Raw genomic sequence first — 21,433 nt, forward strand, 5'->3', positions numbered from 1 at the left:
CCAAATCTACAATGAGAAAAAAAGAATAATATGAGAGTAAAGGAGTTTTTTTTTTAATTCTAAAAAATGTTAAGCATCAGGAAAATCAGCATCAAGGCTGAAAGTGATTTATTAAAATAAACTGTGTTCTGAGGCTGAGTTTCCTCTGCTCTCCACAGGGCGGAGACCAGAGGAGGGAACACTTTGTAACAGTTTCAGAACTGGGAGAGGTACTCATGAATCTACACTTTTCACCCGACTAAGCCAGATCATCAGAAGGGGATAAGGGACAGATGATGCTGACTGGGTAGTCTGACTCAGGCACTGGGGCATGGTCAGGACCACAAGTCCCCTGAATGCAGGAATCGTGAGACAACCGAGGGCCCCAGGAACAGACCATCCTACACAGGTGCTGGCTGCTGGAAAGCTTTGGCTTGATGTTGAAGCCTTAAGAAGGAGAGTGGAGGAAAGGTTGGAGGGCAGCTCTGCCCCTTGTTCGGTGCCTGATCCAAAGCAGAAGCCCAGTGCGCATCCGCCAGGCTGCAGACCAGGGCTCAGAGCTCTGCTGGGTTTGGCCAGATGGTGGCCATGCAGGATGAGGATTGACATTTAATTCTGTGGTAAATGGACGCTTCACTGTAAGAGTCTGAGCAGCGGAGGCAAAGAGTGCGAGTTTTGTTTTAAGGAAGGCTTGCTGGCAAAATAAGCAGACAAGTAGGTGGGGCAAGAGAGGAGAGGCCGCAGGCAGGTGTTGCACAGAGGGAAGGAGAGGCAGTAGCAGACAGCTTCGATGGGTTGAGAGGTGCTGCACAGATAGGGTGGGTGGGAGGTGGGCCTTAGAGCAAGGCAAGAGGGAGCAAGGGAGCAAGGCGTCCAAAACAGCAACGTAGCTGCCAAGCGGTCCTGCACAACCTCTCCTTTTGGAGTTGTCTGTCTTTGCCAAGAGCTGCCTTCAGTTTCACAACCGTGCCGTTTTCCTGTGAGTTTGGAGTTGATGAGGACATGTGGGTGCAGGAGGAGAACTTGCCAGGCAAAGTCATCGCCAACCAGGTGAGTTTCCTCAGGAAATCATCAAGGGGTCTCTTTCAATTTCCACTCCCACCCGTCTTTCACCTGGGTTCCTGTCACACGCTGCAAGAGCTTTGGCAGAGGGATCTCCCGGGGCTTTGATCCTTTTACGAGGCAGCTCGTCTGGACTTGCAGCACCCGCCTCCTCCTTTCCCGGGCTCCTGCCTCCCATTCCCAGCTGCCCTGACTGCACTCTGTGAATCTCTCACACACCGTGCGTGTGCGTGTGTGTGTGTGTGTGCGTGTGCGTGTGCGTGTGTGTGTAACCTCTAGCCCAGGTGGTCTAGCACACCACAAGCAAACCTGGAATCTCCCTGAATAAATCAACTCAACCCTGCAAGTGTGCAGGGACTATTTTTGGCTGCCTACTCAGGATCCATTTATCCCTTCAGCCCTGACCTTTACACCTGTGTCCATCCATTCCCCATGCATTTCTCTGCTTCAAAGACATTTGTCCCCACTCTCAGCTCCATTACTGGGCTGACTGGCTAGAGTAATTGTGCTAATTGGTTTGGGAACTCTAAGGCTACAACTTGAGCAAAAGGATAGTTCCTAACGCTTCTGCAAAAATAGTTTCTCCCCTCTAGGAAGCCACCAGGAGAGATGTTTCCCTCCCTCAGAATGAGCTTTTAGACAAAGGAGAGATGGAACCCATTGCAGAGAGAACTGAGGAAAATCCATGGAAAACTATTCACAATTTAAGTCGGTTTGTGTTGACCTACAGCCATTTTTCAATAGGTGCAATTTTGGAAAATTAACAGGATATTTTTGTTGTCAAAATTATTGGGGCAGGAGGGTGCTAGTGCAATTAATGTATGGAGACCAAAGAAGCTTGATGGAATTTATGGGACAAGCATGCATAGCCCAGAATCTTCCCTCATACTGCACAATTTTGCAATCACCCTTTGAATTTTCAGTAGGTACAAAATCTATTATCTGAGCCTGGAGCCTAGCTCCACATTGTGTCTACACATGGTATTTTACTTTGTGTATGGTTTGAACACACACTGCGTTTTCCACTGTTTAAATCAGAAGACTGTGCTTTTGTTTGAAACTTTTCCAAGATTTATTCACTTTTTCAGATAATCTTGTCACCAGTGGTAATGTCACCACTTAAATGGGGCTTGAGTTGTCAGCAAAATACATTTCTACTCATCTGCATTCATAGCTGTCATGTGGCGATCTTATCTCATAGCCCAAACTTCTGATGACTTCATCATGTGTGCTGTTGCAAATGTGAGATTGTGTTTACCTGTTAATATGTACATATCTTTCTAATGTACATTACTTTCCTTTAATTTCCTCCATATACTATGGTTAGGGCATGATGGATTTTCTTAATTATATGATGAGTTGGTTAAAGTATATATGCACTCAATCATAGAGCAGTTAAAGGGAATGATTCAAGTGATTTAAAATGAAAAGGATATGCATGTTTCCTGAGGGGGGGAATGGAGGGAAGTTATTTTCCTAAAGAATCCTAAGTAAAATCGAACTAGGCATCAAGACATAGGAATTTTAAAAATACATAGTGAACTGCAAAATTCCCTCAATTCTTAGAGTGGATAAAAAATAATGGTAACATGGCCAATATCGTGGAGTAGCGGGTTAAACCACCATCTGCAGTGCCTGCATCCCATATGGGCGCCAGTTGAAGTCCCGGCTGCTCCACTTCCCATCCAGTTCTCTGCTCATGCAACTGAGAAAGCAGATAAAGATGGCTCAGTGTTTGGGCAGTTTCCACAGGGGAGACCTGGAAAAATTCCTACCTCTTGGTTTCAGCCTGGCCAAGCCTGGGCTGTTGCGGCTATTCCTGGAATGAACCAGTAGATAGATTTTCTCTCTCCCTCTCTCTCTGTCTCTCTCCCTTTCTTTCTCTGAAACTCCGCTTTTCAAATAAATATAAATTTTTTTTAAAAAAATGGTAAGAGTCCTGTAAGTCACCCTGGAAAGCAATAGACACCTGATTTTGCATTTGTAAAACTCTGAAAAGACATTTACTTTGGGAAGACAATTGTGTAACCCTGAAGTTGTGACTTCAGGGGGGGTGGTATAAAATTGCTAGCAGTATTAGTTGTTCTTTCGGCCTTCTTTTGGGTCTTTCCTGGAAGATGCAAGTCTTTGACTGATTAGCTAGCAAGCGGAGTGGAAGGGAACCTAAGTGAATGAAAGGGAGACCTTCTCCACTGTGGATTATACGTCTGATTACATGGAGGCAGTAAAACTGGAAAAAACCAAACACTGCCCCAAGTTGAAGTACCCAGGTGGAAAAACAGATAAATGAAAGCCTTACGTGGGAATAAAATTTGGGCCCAAGACAGGGCATGATCCCTAAAGCCTGTTCTGAACATCCTCTGTTGGACGCTCTCAGTCGGGAGGGGACACAGCCATGCCCTTGTGAAGAGGCAGCTGCAATGCCTGCCAGTAACAAAGAGCCCATGTTGCAGCCTTCCCACCCTGCTATGAGGCTGTTAGCCAGGTACATGTAACTTGAGGAATCCTGAGCAGAGAAGAAGGACTGCAAACAGGTAGATGTTCTCCTTTTGTCTGAGGCCTTCCTACTCAGCCCAATACCCTGTCTGGGAATGCTTACCTCCTCTAGGGAACACTTAAGGGGAAATAGATTTGCAAATGGACACAGAAGAGTATCATTGGGTTATGGTAGTCTCCCCACCAGCCATCTGAAAGAACCCACATCTTTGATAAAATGGTTGTTTCACTTTACCAGGCAAAAAGATATACAAACCCTTTCCATCAGAAATTTAAATGATAGATGTTGAAGAAAGGCAAGCAGATGCACACCAAGTGTTCATAGCCACATTACTTGTAAAAAGCAAAATGTGCTTCTCTATCTCTCTCTCTCCCTCTCTGGGATTGAGAGGATTCTGGAAAGAGTGAGAGAAAGGAATCTACATTGTGATTACCAGTTCATGGTGCAGTTGCTCCAGGTACAAAACTGGTTCCTACAACCCGCATTGCCAGGAATTAAGGAGCTAGCTCTTCCTGATGGGGACCATGACCACGATTCTTTTTTTAAGATTGATTTATTAATTTGAGAGATAGAGTTAGAGAGAGAGAGAGAGAGAGAGAGAGGTCTTCATTTGCTATTCACTCCCCAAACGGCCACAATGATCGGAGCTGGGCCAATCCAAAGTCAGAAGCCATGAGCTTCTTTGAGGTCTCCTATGTAGGTACAGGGGCCCAGGTACTTGGACATCTCTGCAACTTTCCCAAGCACATTGAGCAGCCAGGACTCAGACCAGCACCCATATGGGATACCAGCGCTGCAGGTGGTGTTTTTACCCTTTATGCCAGAGCACGGCCCCGTGATTCTTAACTTTTTAAAACATATTGGTGGTTAATCTTTCATTTGAGCCTTACTGGGTATATTTCTTCCATTTTACAGAGGAGGAAGCATGACATGGGGAAAACTTATGAATGGATAGGCATCCAGCGGGAAGCCTGGATGCCGACCATGTCTGCTGAATTCAATGGCATATCTTTGTCTCATCACATGCTACCTCTCACCTGAAGCTCAGAAGTTCATCTATATTATATTTGTGTCTATAACTCTAGATACATTTCCATACTGATATTTTCAATGAAAGTATTTTTACCAAACAATAACAATGTATTTTCTTTCCAACCCCCCCCCCCCCCAAAAAAAAACTACTTTAGCTAGACCTTTGGTTTTAACTTTTTTTACTTATGTGAAAGGCAGAGAGACAGAAAAAGTTCCCATCTCCAGGCTCACTCTTCAGATGCCCTCAACAGGCAGGGCTAGGACAGCTGAAGCCAAAAGCTGGGAACTCAGTCTGAGTCTCCCACGTGGGTGGCAGGGAGCCAAGTACCTGGGCCATCCCTGCTGTCTCCCAGGATGTACAGGAAGCTGGAGTCAGGACTGGAGCCAGGACTGAAACCCAAGCACTCGTCCAGATGCCGACATCCCACCTGGCAGTCTAATCACTACACCAAATGCCCACTCTTGATTTTGATTCTTAACACGTAAGCAGGAGACACGCTCCCTTTTCCTCAGTGTAGTCATCCAGGTGGATGAGCATGCGCTGTTCTGTGTCTCCACCTCCAGATTTAACTTCCTCCAGACTGCTGGCATAGGGTTAGTAAAGGAGTGGGCTGCGGAGGGCTGGGGCCAACCTGCGGGTCAGCTGGGGCTCCGTGGCCTGGGAAAAGATTTTTACCTTTGCTTTCAGTTTCCACTCCCCTCCCCTCCAGCCCTCCACAGGGTGAATCTGTGACATACCTGTCAACATGGTGAGGATGAGGTATGACGTAGGCAAAGTACCTCGCTCAGGGTCTGCAGAGAACTGGTGCAGAGATGGTCCTTTCCATTCTCCCCGCCTCCTCGTTCTCACTAGTGTCACTCACCCCACCCCCCTTCCCCTTGGATGCACGCCCTTTACACACAACTCCCATGAGTTTCCCATTTTGATGTTGCCTTCCAAAGCAATAGCACAAAACTCAGCCCTTTCCTTTCATAGCAAGCTGAACTAGGTCAGATGGGGCCATCCCCCAGGACTGGCTCGGAGCAATGATGCCCCGGCTGCCAGAGGCCAGTGTTCTCTCTGGACAGATCAATCTCACACAGATGCGTGGAGGCAGCCAACCACTGTAGAGTTTATGCTCCACTCAAAGCAGTATTTTCTTTCACAAAACAAATGGCATTAATAAGTATGTCATTTGGTAATTAAGTTTAGATTCTAAAATAAACAAGTCAGTAAGACTAATGAAAGATTTTGAAGGGAAATTGAAATCATAACTACTTCTGTCCATCTATGTGACCACATGGTTTAATAGGTTATTTTCAGCCCAAAGGATTGGAATAAGAAATTCCAGGATCTTTTGTCTCCAGTGTGTTTTCTGGCAAGAATTCTATTTGTGGAATGCTTTGTGGCCATTTCTTTTTATAAACGAGCTTAGGAAGCAATGGTTGTGTAACCTGAAATTCATAACTTGGCCCTACTGGAGGACCCACTCACTTTCAGTTTTTCAATGGACTCGTTTGGATGAAGATTCCGTATTGGTCAGGGTCCTCTAGAGAAACAGAGCAACGGGAGATGCAGACGCTGATGGAGAACTGCCTCGGGTGGTGGTGGAGGCTGAGGAGTTCCCCGATCTGCCAACCGCACGCTGGAGACCCAGGAAAGCCGTTGGTGTGGCTCAGGGGGAGTCTGAAGGTCTGAGAGTCAGGGGCTGAGGGTGTTCATTCCAGATGAGTCTGTAAAATTCAGAACCAGGAGCCCTGAAGTCCAGGTTCAGGACGAGATGGATGTCAGTCCAACTAGGGAGACGGAGTCACCCATCCTCTGCCCTGTGGTTCTACTCAGGCCCCTCAGAGGGTTGGACAGTGCTCATCCACATTGTCAGGATATTTTTCCTTCTCCAGTCTGCTGATTGGGATGTTAATCCCTTCACAGACCCTCAGAGACACGCTCAGAAATAATGTGCTACTGGCTCCTGGGCATCCCTGGTCCAGGCAGAGGGATACCTAAAATAACGATCACAGATTTCATTGCTGCTTTGAGACTTTATACCACCGAGGAAAGAGCATCAGGCAACATCAGTAACAAGCAGATCTGGGACATGTCCTTTGTGACATTGGTGAGGATCTGAGTTTCAATGTCCTCCTCCATAAAATACAGCTAACAACTTTTAACTTGTGTAAGTGGAAAATAATCCAAAACAAAGCAACCGGAACAGTATGCCAGCATGCAATATATACTGAAAATGGTGATTATCTTGTAATCATCATAATTATTATTTTATCACTATCATCATCATTGCATGTGGAGCTTTTCCCCTGGAGTCTGGGCCTGGCTCCAAAAGTGAGCCCTCTGGCCCCTGCTACTTAGACCCTTGGGACATCCTTGACACCTGTAGACCAGGCTACAGTTAGGCCACGTACTTTTCATCATGTCTGTGTTGTTTCCCATTGCATTGAGTGTTAATGCTATCTCCTTTACTAAACAGTGTTCTTCTTAAGGAAAGGGACTTTCCATCTATTTCACCTGAGCACCTGTGTCCAGCCAAGACTTCAAGGACAGTGTCCTACACAGAGCTGGAAAAACTGGGCTTGCAGTTCCACGCTCTTCCACATCCCCATAGTACGTCTCTAAGAGAACACCAACAGGGATGTTCTGAAAGCTCAGGGTCTTGGAGCTGTGGAGAGTGAACCTTTGGGATCTAGGGACAAGAGCTCCTTCGAAGATGAGCCTTAGCTACAACTGATTTTTTGCCCTCCCTCTGACTTCATGTTCACCCACAGCACTCTACACATGATACGCAGAGTCACTGGTGCCTGCACATGCACACCATTGGAAATGTACCATGTTCATGCTAGAACATCCAAATCAAGTCTGAGGTCCTACTGGGAGAAGATATAATTTGAGAATAGAACGCTGAGGAGAGGTAAGAGAATAAGAGAGCAAGAGAAGCCACGGTAAGATGATAGGCTGGCTACGTCCCAAGACCTTGGAGTGAGTCCAACCCACCAGATTACCCGTCACTAGGGACATGGAAAGACCCAGCTATGCTCAACTATACACTGTCTCTGAGACTCACCCAGAGAACCTCCTACACATCTTTCTTACTATTGGTTCTTTTTCTTAGTCTCATTGTCTCTCCCACACCTGACTCTTATCTGATTCCTTACATGAGCCTCAGGCCTTCCCTGTTTTGACAACCCATTTGAACTTTTCTCCAGTTTAATTATCCACAGATCTCAACTTGCATGTCCCCAAATACCTCCCTTCTCTATCTGTGGTAGGAGATGATCCCTCCACTGGCCTCAACTTCAGAGGACCATGATGGGATGTTTGCTCAGCTTCCCTAAAAGGGTGAGGAAAGTGGAAAGGAAGAGATGGGAAGAGTGGTTGACTTAATTCAGGTGTTATCTGCAGTCAGAAGCTCTAATATTTTCTTGGCTAACCTTTGAATTAGAGGGACCAACAATGTGCTAAAGTTGGCTAAGCCTCTGCCTGTTGGCACAGCATCCCATATGGATGCCAGTTCATGTCCTGGCTGCTCCTCTTCTGATCCAACTCCCTGCTGATGGCCTGGGAAAGCAGTAGAGGATGGCCCACATGCTTGGGCCCATGCACCCATGTGAGAGACCAAGGAACTCCTGGCTCTTGGTTTTGGATAGTCTCAGCTCTGGCTGTTGTGGCCATTTGGGGATTGAACCAGCAGATAGAAGAACTTCTCTCTGTCTCTCCCTCTGTCTGTATCTCTACCTCATCAATAAAAAAAATTATGGAGTAGAGCTGACACCAATTTATAAATCTAGGTTAAAATGTTCTAACTCATGGCATTATTAATCACAAAAGCCTTTATGTTTTAGAGCAATTTTAAATTCAAAGTAGATGAGGAATTCCCCCAAAAGTATAGTCTCCCTTGTTATCAACATCTACGCCAAAGTGGTATATTCATTACAGTCAATGAACCTACACTGACATGTCATAATCATCCACAGGATTCACTCTTGTTCTAGGGATTTTGACAGTTCTAAAATGACATGTATCCATAATTATCATATCATATAGAATATTGTCACTTTCCTAAAGATGAACTAGGCTTTGCCTGTTCATCTTTATTCTCCATTCCTGAGCCCTGGCAAAAGCTGATATTTTTATTATTCTTGAAGTTTTTAGTTTTTCATAATATCATTTAGTTGGAACCACATAGAATATAGCCATTTCCGGTGGGTTTCTTTCATTTAATGATACGTATTTAAGTTTCCTCCATGGCTTTTTCGGGCTTGATAGCTCATTTCTTTTTAGTGCTACATAATATTCCATCATCTGAATGTATCAGGATTATTTATGCATTTACGTACTGAAGCACATCTTGGTTACTTCCACATTTCGGCATCATGAATATAGTTGCCATAAAAATCCACATACAACTTTTTGAATAAACTTAGGTATTCAGCTCATTTGGTAAACACCAAGGAGTGCAATTGCTGGATTTTATGGTAAGAATATGTTGAGTGTTTTCTAAGAACCTGTCAAACTGTCTTACAAAGAGTCAGTGTCATTTTGTATTCCCACGAATAAATGAGAGGTTCCATTGCTCCACATCTTTACCTGCATTTAAATACATTTTGGTTTGCTCCTTAAGATTTTATTTAGTCCTCATAAGCAAAGAAACATGATGGAGAGTATTTCTTTCTACTCTTTTTCTTTTGACCAGATCATGTGTCCGGATCAATGCAATAGTACTGAGACAGAAGACGTCAGTTTCAAGGCAGATGACCTGATAACCAGTACAAAAAAGGTTTATAAATTCCATAATAATTTATGAAAAGGTGGCAGGCGCTGCAGCTCACTAATCCTCTGCCTGCATCGCTGGTACTCCGGGTTCTAGTCCCTGTTGGGGCGCCGGTTCTGTCCTTGTTGCTCCTCTTCCAGTCCAACTGTCTGCTGTGGCTCGGGAAGGCAGTGGAGGATGGCCCAAGTGCTTGGGCCCTGCACCCGCGTGGGAGATCAGGAGGAAGCACCTGGCTCCTGGCTTTGGATCGGTGCAGTGCCCTGGCCATAGCGGCCGCTTGGGGGGTGAACCAACAGAAGGAAGACCTTTCTCTCTGTCTCTTGCTCTCTCACTGTCCACTCTGCCTGTCAAATAATAATAATAATAATAATAATTTATGAAAAGGCGTGATAATTACAGATGCATTTGGTCATGTCATGCAAAAATCAGACAAAAGGAACACTGAACAGAAAATTCAACTTGGAAACAGAAGGTTCAAATAGTGTCAAATGAAGTAGAGTCTGGGATCATTCAGCATGGAGACTTTTCAGGTTGACTTTCCTTCATGAAATTGAAAACCATAGCAGCAGGTCACAAAGCTAAGCAATCTTCTTAAGCATCAAGAAGACGATTGCCATCGAAATTCAACTTTCACCTTGAGCAGAACTGGGCTGTTCTGACCACAGAGATCTTTCCTCAATGTCTTATTTACTGTGTTGAAAAATCTGCCTTTTGTGTCATTTCAATTATTTTCCCTTTGCACCTTATTTTCAGTATGACCTTCATTCTTCTTGCCAACCAAGGATTTTCAGCTGCAGTGTCTTCCATGACAACAGTGTCCATGGCAGGTAAGGGGTTATTTGTGTACTTCTTAACACCAGCCTGCATTTTAGCTGAGCGTGGATTAAGCCAAAGGAGTCAGCTGGCTAGTTTCAACCCAAACCATGGAATATACATGTATATTGCAGAAGTAAGTCAGATATTTTTGCTGAAGGCAACATGTGTTAAAATAAAGCACAATGATTAATGAGTTTGCCATGCTGAAATTTTTAACCTTTATTTTTTCCACATAATTCTACAGAATGAATTGAGACAATGGCTGTTGTTTCACGGACCTCATTGAGAGATGTTTCAATTTAGAGCAAGATTTCAAATTTCTATATGATGATAAAAGTTTATTCATCCATATGTTGTTCAACAAATAGTTGTGAAATATGTTCTTGTTCCAGGTATTGGAGACACGATGGTGAGAAAAACACAATCCCTCAAAGAGTTCAAAAGATATGAAAATAAAAGGTCAATGAAAAAGTGGATCAAGGTTCCAAGCATTATTACAATCAGCAGAATAACCTCATCAGCCTCCTGTTTATCTGGGCAGATTCCCCATCACAATTACATTGGAATAGCAACTTGCCAAAGAAAAGCTAGTAGGCAGTAGGTCGGGTTAGAGTCACACTGATTTCAAGCAGGAAGGGATCTTGAAAATCATCTCTGAGATACAGAGACAAAGAGATAGGACTTGACTTGTATGGGGTCATGCAGCTCATAAATCAAAAGCTAAGCATTGTTGGGAATGTACTGGGTGTGTGTTTTGGGGGAAGGGCAAGGCTTGAGACTAAGGCTTTGCCTTCCTTTGGATTCTGAACAAGGGGAATCTAGGCCGTCAATGCCTTCCCCTTGTGTGGGGTGCCAGTTGTCTTCCCCTGGGCCTTTTTTGACTGGAAATCCTTTCTCTTCCAGATTGATTTTTCCATTGTGGATTTCAAAACGCAAGAGACTTTAACTTCCCCTTTTTGTGATTGTTTTGTATCTGCTTTCTGATTTGTGTTGTCATTATTTTTCTTCTCTCTTTACCATGAATGTTTTCTCTAAAGAAGAAATGTTAATAAAGAATCGGGACTCTGAACCTAATGGTAAAAGTAAACATCCATAAAAAAGTAGAACTTAGCCACTCTCCCTTTCTAAAGGGACAGTGGGACCTGGCCAATAAAATATTGCAGAGACAATATCCAGGCCTACGCATCAATAACCGGAAAACTACTGTAAGGAGTTAAATGGGCTAATAGGCAGTTAGATCAGGTTCCTGTCAGAATGAGAAAAGGGACAGTCCCTGTAAGAGTGTACAAAGTGCTTGCTTCTTCACAGAGTCTGTCTTTAGCAACACTTAATTTTATCATGCCAACAGTCTAGACAGGATTACAGCCCTCTGATGTGTCTTTCCTTGCCTCCTAAGTGGTAGTTACTCTAGCCCTCTGATTGGTTGCTAGCTGTTACTCTGCTCCTCTCCTGGTTGGTTAAATGGAAGGTAAATCAGAGAGAGCCACTTTGTGCATAAAAGAGTTGGTACTGACAGGCTTCCCTGGCAACTCCTCTCTTGGAGCCTGCCTCCTGATTTCTGCGGAAGATTTCTCACTGTGCCTGTCTGCATGGAAATTCTTCTTCAATGTGAGGCAAGAACCAAGATGGCCCACATCATCCCATAACTAACCACAAAACAGGCCTTTCAGTTCCATAAAAGTCTAGGGTGACTACAGATGCATTTGGTAGAACTTGCAAAAAGAAAGATAAAGTCACATGCCTCCAGTATTCTCCTCTTGACTGGCGCTAAGTTTTGTCAGATGCAGCTTAGTAAGTCACGGTGCCCAAGAACTCCCTCTCTCTCTACCTCTCCCTGTAACTATGTCTTTCAAATAAATAAAATAAATCTTTAAACAAAGATGCCCAATCTGCTGGACAAACCAGGGTGGCTTTCCTCTCCAGCCTTACTTTCCCAGGTAAATCCGCCTTTTATTCAAAGCAGTCTTCTCAAAGGGGAGATGTGGAGCAAGTAGGACAACCATGTAACTTATTGTCCAAATCAGGACATGCTTGGAAGTGTCTTCTAGACAGGAGAACTTAGCTAGAACTTTCCAAGGAAATTGACATATGATAGCATCCTAGGTATAAGCAAATACGCTTTGGATTTGAAGTCAGCCAGACATAGGATGGAGTCTGCACCCTGTCTCTCTCTTAAAAAAAAGATTTTTGCCTACTCACTTGAAAATCAGAGTGACAGGGAGAGAGGAAGAGACAGAGATTTTCCATCTTCTAGTCCACTCTTGAAATAGCCACAATAGCCTATGGCAGGCCATAGTCTGGAACTCCATCCCATGTGGGTGGCAGGAGTTCAAACACATTGGGCCATTTTCTGTTGCCTTCCCAAGCACATTAGCAGGGAGCTGGCTCAGAAGCAGCACAGCTGGGGCTTGAACCAGGTACTCTGATATCAGATGCTGGCATCGCTGGCATTTAACCCGCTGTACCACAACACAGGCCCTTGCACTTCCTCTGTAATAGGCTGCGTTGGTTTCAGCACACTGCATGCTTTGCAGAGTGTTGTCTGGGACTAGCTGGATGTATATGCAAAAGCCTCTGCACCTGGTACGTTTTCAAATAGAAGTAGCCACGGCCAATAAGGCAAACCTGTGAGAAGGGTATTATCAGTTCCCAATTAGAAGGTTTAAGAAACGGAGGTACCACAGGGGTACCTGGCCCAGGGCCACATAGCTGGTCCATGGTAGGACTGGGCTTTCTTCCTCATCGGTACCTCTGACTTCTGGATATGAACTGTGCAATATAATTCACATGCTTGCAGGGAGGCATTCATTCAATGATGTGGTATGAAAGAAGGTAGCTTAGGAAGAGTGTATGGAGGAGGAGGAAGAAGCAGCAGGTGGAGGACCCTGGTTCCAAGCCCCAGGACTCCCTCCTTTGTTTTGCTGAGAGATCATGGAAGGTCCCCCTCTCTCCAGGGTCAGTTACTTTCCAACCCATGAGCGAGGATGTTTAGGCGAATGATGCTTGCGCTGCTGTCTGTCCTCTGTGCCCAAGTTCTTTCATTTCACTTCAGTTCTCAGATCAACTTCTGGCTGTGCCCCAGATGACCCAGAAACCTGGAATGGCCCTGCATGGCCCTGTCTCCCAGGAGGAGTGGCCTTGCCTCTTCCCCAGGCTGCCTCGGGCCAGAGCTGGCATCCTGGGCTGTGTGGGTGTGGAGCGGATTCCTGCACACCCACACCTCGGCCAGCCAGAGGATTGACCACCCATGCTCCGGCCTGCCTTGGCCACATCAATCGACAGCCTGGGTGGCCTCATTGTCACTGCAGGCAGAGCTGTCCACCAGGATTAGCAGGACCAGCCGCAGTGGCTCCTGCCCAGCTCCTCGTTCCTGTGGGTTCCGGTGTAAGGCATTCATGTCCCAATTCTTCCGGTGACTTGTTAGAATAGAGCCCCCTGTGATCAGCCATAAAATCCCCTTAAAGGGGGAAGAAAATCTGTTCTGGCAAGAAGCTCTGGGCATGCATGTAGCTCAGACTTGAGAAATATCATAAGAAGAAAGCTCTAGAGAATAAGGTACTCCATTTCCATTCATTCATTCATATATTCAGCAAATTCACATATTCAGCAAACGTTTTTTTCTATGTCTACCATGTGCTGTTATACAGTAGTACTGTTGGAAAGATGATTCAGTCATAATTTTAAAAACCAAACTAAGTGAAATCTCGTAGTCAGTTGAATAGCAACCATTTTAAAAGTTATTTCTTTATAGGTCAACATGCAGTGATGATATGCAAAGGCCCCCAGAGGGGAACCCCAAGGCAACCTCTGCTTAGGGGGCTGGAGCATGCAGGGGCTGAGGGAAAGAGAATCGTGGGCACACATGTTGCTGGGTCTGTAGCATGTGGCAAGCAGGAGAGAAGGAGAGGCAGGGAAATCAGGGAGGACAGCTCCCCAAGGATCAAGGATCAGACACATTCGCTGGACCTTGATCCCGGCAGGGCTAGGAAGCTCCTGATGTATTTTAAGCCAACAGGTGTAGTGCAGAGGCCTGCATAAGGGAACAACCATCTGGCAGCGGTGCACATGGCAGGGCTCTGAGGGGCCCTAGAGGCGGAGAGGCTATGAGGAATCCACGCTGCAACTCCCGCAGGGCAATGAGCCCCACTGAGTACAGACCCGGAGGGAGAAGGGCCACTCTGGCAGAGGGAACTCGAGGTATCTTCTCCCTAGGCCAAAATGTGTTCAGCTCAGTGACAATGCAATGTTGCCGTGATGCAGTAGAAAAGGAAGGCTGTAAGGAAGCGAGCATGGGCTGGCTCTATGTGAGCTCTGCACACCAGCTCTAGACAGCCCCAGTCCGCTGAGGTTCAACTGCTTCATCTGTACAGTGGACTGTTACCTTTGACCTGTGTATCTCCCCGGTTTGCAGAGACCTGAAAAAGAGAGGATGCAGATGTAAAAGACTGGTTTATTACTTTATTCACAAATCAGTGTGACATAGATATTGTGGAAAACACTTAGGAAGTACCTGTTGAAGATCAATTATTTTTTCACTAAGAACGCTCTGCGCATTTTAGGATTACCATCCAATCCCACATTCCACATCCATGTGTGTATAGTCGAGGTCTAAACCACACTTTTATTGACAAGCATCTGCATTATAAAATGTAAAACTTCCACTGTTGCAAATTTTCTGAAAATGTAATTTGATTTACAGGAGTCTAGCAAGTATATATTTAATAACAGATTTACATAAATTAATACATTGTGAAGTTTCTCTGCAAGTTTGTTTTTCATAATTTTAATTAATATATTTATTTAAGAATCAGGGAAGCAGTGAAACAGAGAGAGAGAGAGAGAGAGCAAATTCTCCCATCTGCTGGTACACTCTCCAAATGTCCCTATGTGCAGGGCCAGGTCAGTCCAAAGCCCATAGCCAGGAACTCAATCCGAGTATCCCCCATCTGTGTCAGGGACCCAAGTACTTGAGCCATGACTGATGCTTCTCAGGATCTGCATTAGCAGGAAGCTGGAGTTAGGAACAGAAGATAGGAATCAGATACAGGTTTGATTCCACTCTGTTGTGAAATGCAGGTGTCTTAACTGCTAAGCTAAATGCTCATCCTGCCCTCAATTTTTAAATGTAGATTTGCTCCCATCAAAGCAGTAAAAAGTCATCATGCACTCTTCCCTGGTCTTTTGGAAAGAAGTAGTTAGCCCGACTCCCAGAGAGCATGCGACCTTGAGCAAGTGCCCTGCCACGTGCTCCCCACGTGCTGGCTTTCTCTGTCTTTTGTGGTCTGGGTATTGAGCTCTGCCTCTTATTTCTTTGACTTGAGTAATCTTTGGGGATTTCTCTAGTCATGGCTGTGTACTTCCATGGAAGCTTGCTTTCCCTCCAGATTCCAGGATTCTGTCTCTCAAATGAGAAATAGACAACTTTTACCTTCTGATGTTCTGTGGAAGAAAACTGACTTCTGTAGATGACAACAGTTATGTGTGTGCACTGGGGACAGGGGCCACTGGACCCACCTTTAACTGAGCTGGTGGAGAAGTTGCTCTGGTGCCAACAGCACGAAGTCTGACAACCATCCTCTCAGTTTGGGCACCGTGCCAAGAAAACCTTGCCTTGCACCCACACTGGGTTACAGCTGGGATGACAGGTTGATGCAATCACCTCACTAGTACATGAGCACAGCTGACTTCATTCATTAGGTGAAATTTGTGTGCGCATGTGTCCGCATGTTCATTTTGGAGAACAATTCTCTTTATGTCCTGGCTTTTAACAGTGTCCCCAAATCTTGCAGTTCATTGCTGCCTAATTACTAAACTTTAGAACCTTCATACCACCTAGAATTATTGGTTGACCTATTAGATAGTTACTGTGATCTGTATTATTATAGCTATTCTCACAATAACTCTTTGAGTTGTGTTTATGTACAAGCAAACTTAGAAGAAGCATGGTCCACAGATGCAAAGGGAAGTATCATGTTTTCCAGAATTTGAGCTCAGCTAGTGATCTGGATGGCAGAAGTGCGGGCTCTCCACACCACTGAGGTGGCCCCAGACTGTCTTCTGAGACAGGCTGTTCCCCTCATTTCTCCATGAACTTCTCTGTGCACCGCTCTGTCCCTGCCTTTGTTCACATTGTCTTTTGTACCAAGACTGTCCTCTGCATTTTAGGAACACTATTCAAATCCTGCATTGCACTAGGATAAGTGGAAAACAAGGGCTGTGATATGGAACAAGAAGACAAAAGCCGACTTGCTTTCCCCTCCCCAGGGGCTCTACTCTTCCTTGTCTGGTCAGTTTGGTCTTGGGAAGGCTTGCAGGAGTCTTACACGGAATGAGCTTTGAATTTTAAGGAAAAGAATAGAATTTGAGAATCCCATGGGATTTCCAATACAAGAAGGACCAGGAGTGGTCACTAAGGACACAGCTCTGTCCCTTGCCATATCCTGGCCCTGTCATTGCAGCTCTGCTTTGCCATCAGTTCAAAAAGGCAGGGCATGGTCTTTTCTGTGTTCCCGTGACTAAACACAGCACAAGGACCGAATAGTTGCTCAGTAAATGTCACTTAGTTATTAATTTATTTCTTTATGAACAATGAAGAAGGGGTTGGCCAGCCTGGCCCTGTGGACATTCAGCAGCTGGGAACACTCTTCATGAGGCAGCCTCCTGCACATTCAGTGCCTTTTGCCATCAGAAATTTCTTCTGTCTCCTTCATCAGCTCCCAGGTGCCTGCATCATCTTCAAGGTCTATCCTAAATTCCCCTTTACCTCTGAAACTTTCTTCAAAGCATGGCAGCTACCTCAGGGCACAACTCTTTCTCATGTGTCTACTTCCTACCCTGTAATTGAACTTCTCAAGCACAGCACAGGGGGCTGATTTGTGTTCCTTCCACCCAAATTCCTATGCTGCAATACACAACCTAAATGACTCAATTTAGAGATAGGGCCTTTAAGGAGGAAATTATGGTTAAATAAGTTTAGAAGGATGGGGTCTCGACATGAAGAGATTGATATCTTATTTTTAAAGATTTATTTATTTATTTATTTGAGGAGCAGAGTTACAGACAGAGAAAGGGAGAGACAGAGAGAGATGTCTACTACCTGCTGGTTCATTCCCCAGATGGTTGCACTGGCCTGAGCTGGGCCGATCCGAAGCCAGGAACCAGGGGCTTCTTCTGGATCTCCCATGTGGGTGCAGGGGCCCAAGTACTTTGGCCACCTTCTGCTGCTTTCCCAGGCCAGTAGTAGAGAGCTCCATCAGAAGTGGAGCAACTGGGACTCGAACTGGCAGCCCTATGGGATGTTGGCGCTACAGGCAGAGGCTTAACCTACTAGGCCACAGCACCAGCCCCGATTTACATCTTTATAAGAAGAGATACTAAAGTGTTTGCTCCCCCATAACTCTGTCACTCCAAACTCCCACCCAACATGCTTGCATGAAGGAAAAACCTTGTGAGAACACAGGGAAGAGACCATTGTCTGCAAAGCAAAGAGAACCCTCAACAGGCCCCAATGGCACAGCCACCTGGACCTTGAGATTGTCTAGTCTCTAAAACTGTGAGAACCCCTCTCTGTGGTATTTTGCTAGGGCAGGCACAGAAAATAATACAGGCAAGAACCAAGTTTTATTACCAATTTCAACAGCTCGGCTCGCATAATGCCTGGGATATAGTCAGTCTTCAGAAAACAGAGTGTTAAGGTAGCCAGGTGGACATGAGCCTATGTGTGTGTGTGTGTGTGTGTGAGGGGCCAGAAGAAAAATGGGAATTTCTGTGTGATGGAACAAGGAAGCAAGCCTTAGAAGCAAGCCAGCATTTACATAACCAAAGTCTTGCCATTGTTCAATAACCTGATTGGGGGGGTCCCAGCCCTCTCCTTAGGGACAGCTTAGTGGACTTTCATCTGCCATCCACCAAGGGGACTACTATGAATTTCTGGGAGGGATTCCATACTCAGAAAGCCCTCCACCCAGCAGTATGCCAGAAAGTGTACAGGGGGAGGAGCAAAAAGGCCCACACCCAACATCCATAAAATCCCAGGCTGAATGCAGATTGGACTTTCAGTTCTCTACTGAGACACCCACAGGTGCAGTGTCTTCATTATCTCTTTGTTAAACTTTGCTAGCTTGCTTACGTCTCTGTCTCATGTCTGAAGTCGTTTTTTGTGCAAGGACTAGAACGGTGAGCAATGGATCCCTGGTACCAAGAGGAAGAATGAGGCAAAGGAGAGTGAGTGAGAGGAAGAAATTCAGGCAGTTGCTATTTCTACTCGGAAAAAGCTTCTGGACATAAAAAAAATTTAAAAAAAGGTTTCCACAGCTGGTTTCTCTTTGACCAACATTAATACAGAATTGTGGAAAGTCATATGGGGCATAGTTTTCAGCTCACTGCCTGTGACGGTCTTGGGTTTTCTGAGTATCTCTTCTACCACTCAGATGGTACTTTGAGGTAGAACTATTAAATTCCCTCTTAGCTTCCAGCAGAAAGATACTGTGGTAGAATTGAGTTGGTGTTTTTAGCAGTTCGACTTAACCACCAATGGATATAGGGGCTGCACACCTGTGCAAGCTACGATAAGTGGGCCAAAACCTGCTCAGGAGGTCGGCTTGGCTTTTCTTTGATTTGGATTCACTTGGAGGACAATTTAACATGTGTGGGTCATGACATCCCATAAGATTAGCTTTGGCCACCTGTGTGCCTGCTTCCTGTGCATATCCATGGAAGGCATTCAGGAGCCTAGGAATTACCTAAAACTCATTGTCTGGAAGCTGAGGCTAGGCAAACATGAGACTAGCTCAGGGACTGTGACACACCCAAACCCATACCCAGAAGCCCTTGTATAGCCCTGTTTTCACTCTTATCACTGGGAGCTGAGGACTGGGTCCATAAACCAAGAACTGAGCAGAAGCTCATAGAAACTCCCGTCAGAAGTCCTTAATGGTCATTGATTCTAAGGCCATCCTCTACGACATCCCCTAGAATTACACAACTGATGGTATTCGTGCTATATTCCTCTTCAATGGCTCTTGCAGACCTCTGACTGTGGCAAATTCATCTCCTTTAGGGGCTGTGCCATCTTTTCTTGTTTGGATTATAAAGGATGCATTTGGACAGGCACAGATATGCATAAGGAAGACAGGTGACACTGAAGGTTGACGGCATGGTTGCAGGAATACCCTCAGGATAACATAGCTTATGCATTTATTACCAGTAGCATCCTCATTCTTTATTGGGCTTAAAGTCTTAGAATTGGGTACAGATTGACATCAGATAAATTTTGTCTATATCTTATAGAAATAAAATAATCATTTCCATTTTTATAGTGTCATAAGGTATATAACAGGATTTCACTGTTTTTGTTTTTCATTTGATTTTCACAATGGTCTTTGACTGAACTCCATTTGACAGACAGAACAGATGAGGCGCAGATAAAAGTGATCCACCCACAGTCAGATGCTAGTGGAACTCGGACTTGAATCCATGTCTGTCTGAGTTCAAAGGGGGCTCGTTGAGAACAGTGGAGCAATCATCTATGCAAAATCCTTGCAGAGTGGGAAACCCCAGGTCATCGAGAGCACCCACCAAACACATAACAAGAATTCTTGAGAAAACTGACCCTGTCTCATGGACTTTCCAGCTTCCCAAGAGGTTCTAATAGTGGCCACCATGAACCTTAGCAAACCACACAACAAGGATTGTGAAGATGTTGTGTATCTACTGGAGTCGATGGAGGTACATATTCTGTGAAGAAAGGATGGTGTTTGTGCTGCCCTGAGCTGAGGAGCCAGGCACACAGATCTTACCTTTGGACTGAGAGTGCTGAGAGAAATAAAAATGTTTTTATGATGATAAATACTCTCGTATTTTCATGCCCTCCAAGCATTTAGCCAACTGGCATGGGAAGTTTTATCACTCCTCTGAATTTCATCTGGAGAGGTCAAATGAAAAGAATAAAGGTTTACCTTAAAGTAACATTGTTTTTTTTAATCTTTTATCTATGAAAGAGAATTTCCTGAGGTCTGTGCCAAAACTGAAATGCTTGGTTCTAAGGGCTTGAGTTTATTTGTTTGATGTCTCAGTGATGCAATGACCTTATCAGTTGAATGGGAGGGGGTCCATCAGGAAAGCATGGAGCCTTTCCAGACCTGGATTCAAGGGTCTCTGCTGTTGCAATGATGGTAACGGTAGGGTATTTGGCTGGTGTGCCCCACTGGTCTAACGTTTTCTGAGCCTGTGGTGGAGAAATGCCTTTACTCAGCTGAGGCCATTTCTGTGGAGACTTCCCAGATGCAAAACAATTGCATAAGCTGCTGCTAGTTAACTTAATTGGCACATTCAGGTTAGTCATGTCAAGGACGTTCTTTTTATATTTTGCCAATCTCTTGCAGTGTAACAAGACTGTTCTCATATTAAGAATTTCAAATAAGTATTTCCTGGTGTGATTAGAATCTGACTAGACCGTGCTCAGCAATTATCCATGAACACGTCCACTCTTGTGCCTGATGCTGGATGAAGGAGTCCGGAAGGCTCCTATGTGCCCTTACATTGCCTGGAAGGAGGAAGGGGAATGGCTGTGCTGGGACTGGGGCTTCTAGAACACTTCTGGGAGGAAATTTGGGGTTCAGGAGCTGGGACAGCCTGGGCCCTCTTCTGCCGTTCCCCACCATCAATCTCCAAGTAGGAGGATACTTCACTGTTCTTGCATCCTTCAACTCTTCCCCATCCCAGTGTTACCTTTCCCGTGCACTCCCTCCCTGACTTCGGCCCAGATGACGGTAACAGAGTCCTAACACAGCCTCCTCAAACCCCCTTCACAGAGTGTCTGGGGGGACCTTTGGAAATGCAAATCTGAAAATCCCAATTAAAACCTTGTCTTAGCTGGTTCTTCACTGCCCATAGGGTGAGCACAGAAGAAAGTCCACATGCCCGTTCATGGCTTGGTTCCAGCTGCTTATCAAATCTTGGCTCTTTCCACTCCCACCTTGCTCTTTAGAGTCCAGAGAAGACTGGACCCTGTTGATGCCAAGCAGCCATGAAATTGAATTTGTTAGGCAGGAAGATCTGTTGGCTGCTCTGGCAGAATTTCATGGTGGGGCATCTGTGGGATAAACCTGCAGGAACCCCACCAACCTCTCAAAGAGCCGAAAGGTGGAGGGCCCCTCCTGGCTCTGGTCAGGGAGGGGGAGGGTGACCATTTCGTATTGGTCCAGTGCATTCTCTATGACAAAGGCTTTGTCCTCTCCTAAGATAAGGACATTTCTTCCGCTCTAGCCCCAGTGGTTCCCTGTGT

The 21,433-nt window shown here is 45.2% G+C and overlaps 1 long non-coding RNA gene across 1 annotated transcript; it reads left to right on the plus strand.

Annotated features, from left to right (window-relative positions):
• Nucleotides 1-749: 749 nt before the first annotated feature.
• On the plus strand, nucleotides 750-12,168 carry LOC138848834 (uncharacterized). The gene is made up of 3 exons (XR_011386958.1): nucleotides 750-1,029; nucleotides 10,087-10,160; nucleotides 10,542-12,168. It is a non-coding gene; the product is annotated as an uncharacterized lncRNA (long non-coding RNA).
• The last annotated feature ends 9,265 nt before the right edge of the window (nucleotides 12,169-21,433 follow it).

The sequence above is a fragment of the Oryctolagus cuniculus genome, chromosome 2 (assembly GCF_964237555.1).
Source record: "Oryctolagus cuniculus chromosome 2, mOryCun1.1, whole genome shotgun sequence".
Classification (NCBI taxonomy): domain Eukaryota; kingdom Metazoa; phylum Chordata; class Mammalia; order Lagomorpha; family Leporidae; genus Oryctolagus; species Oryctolagus cuniculus.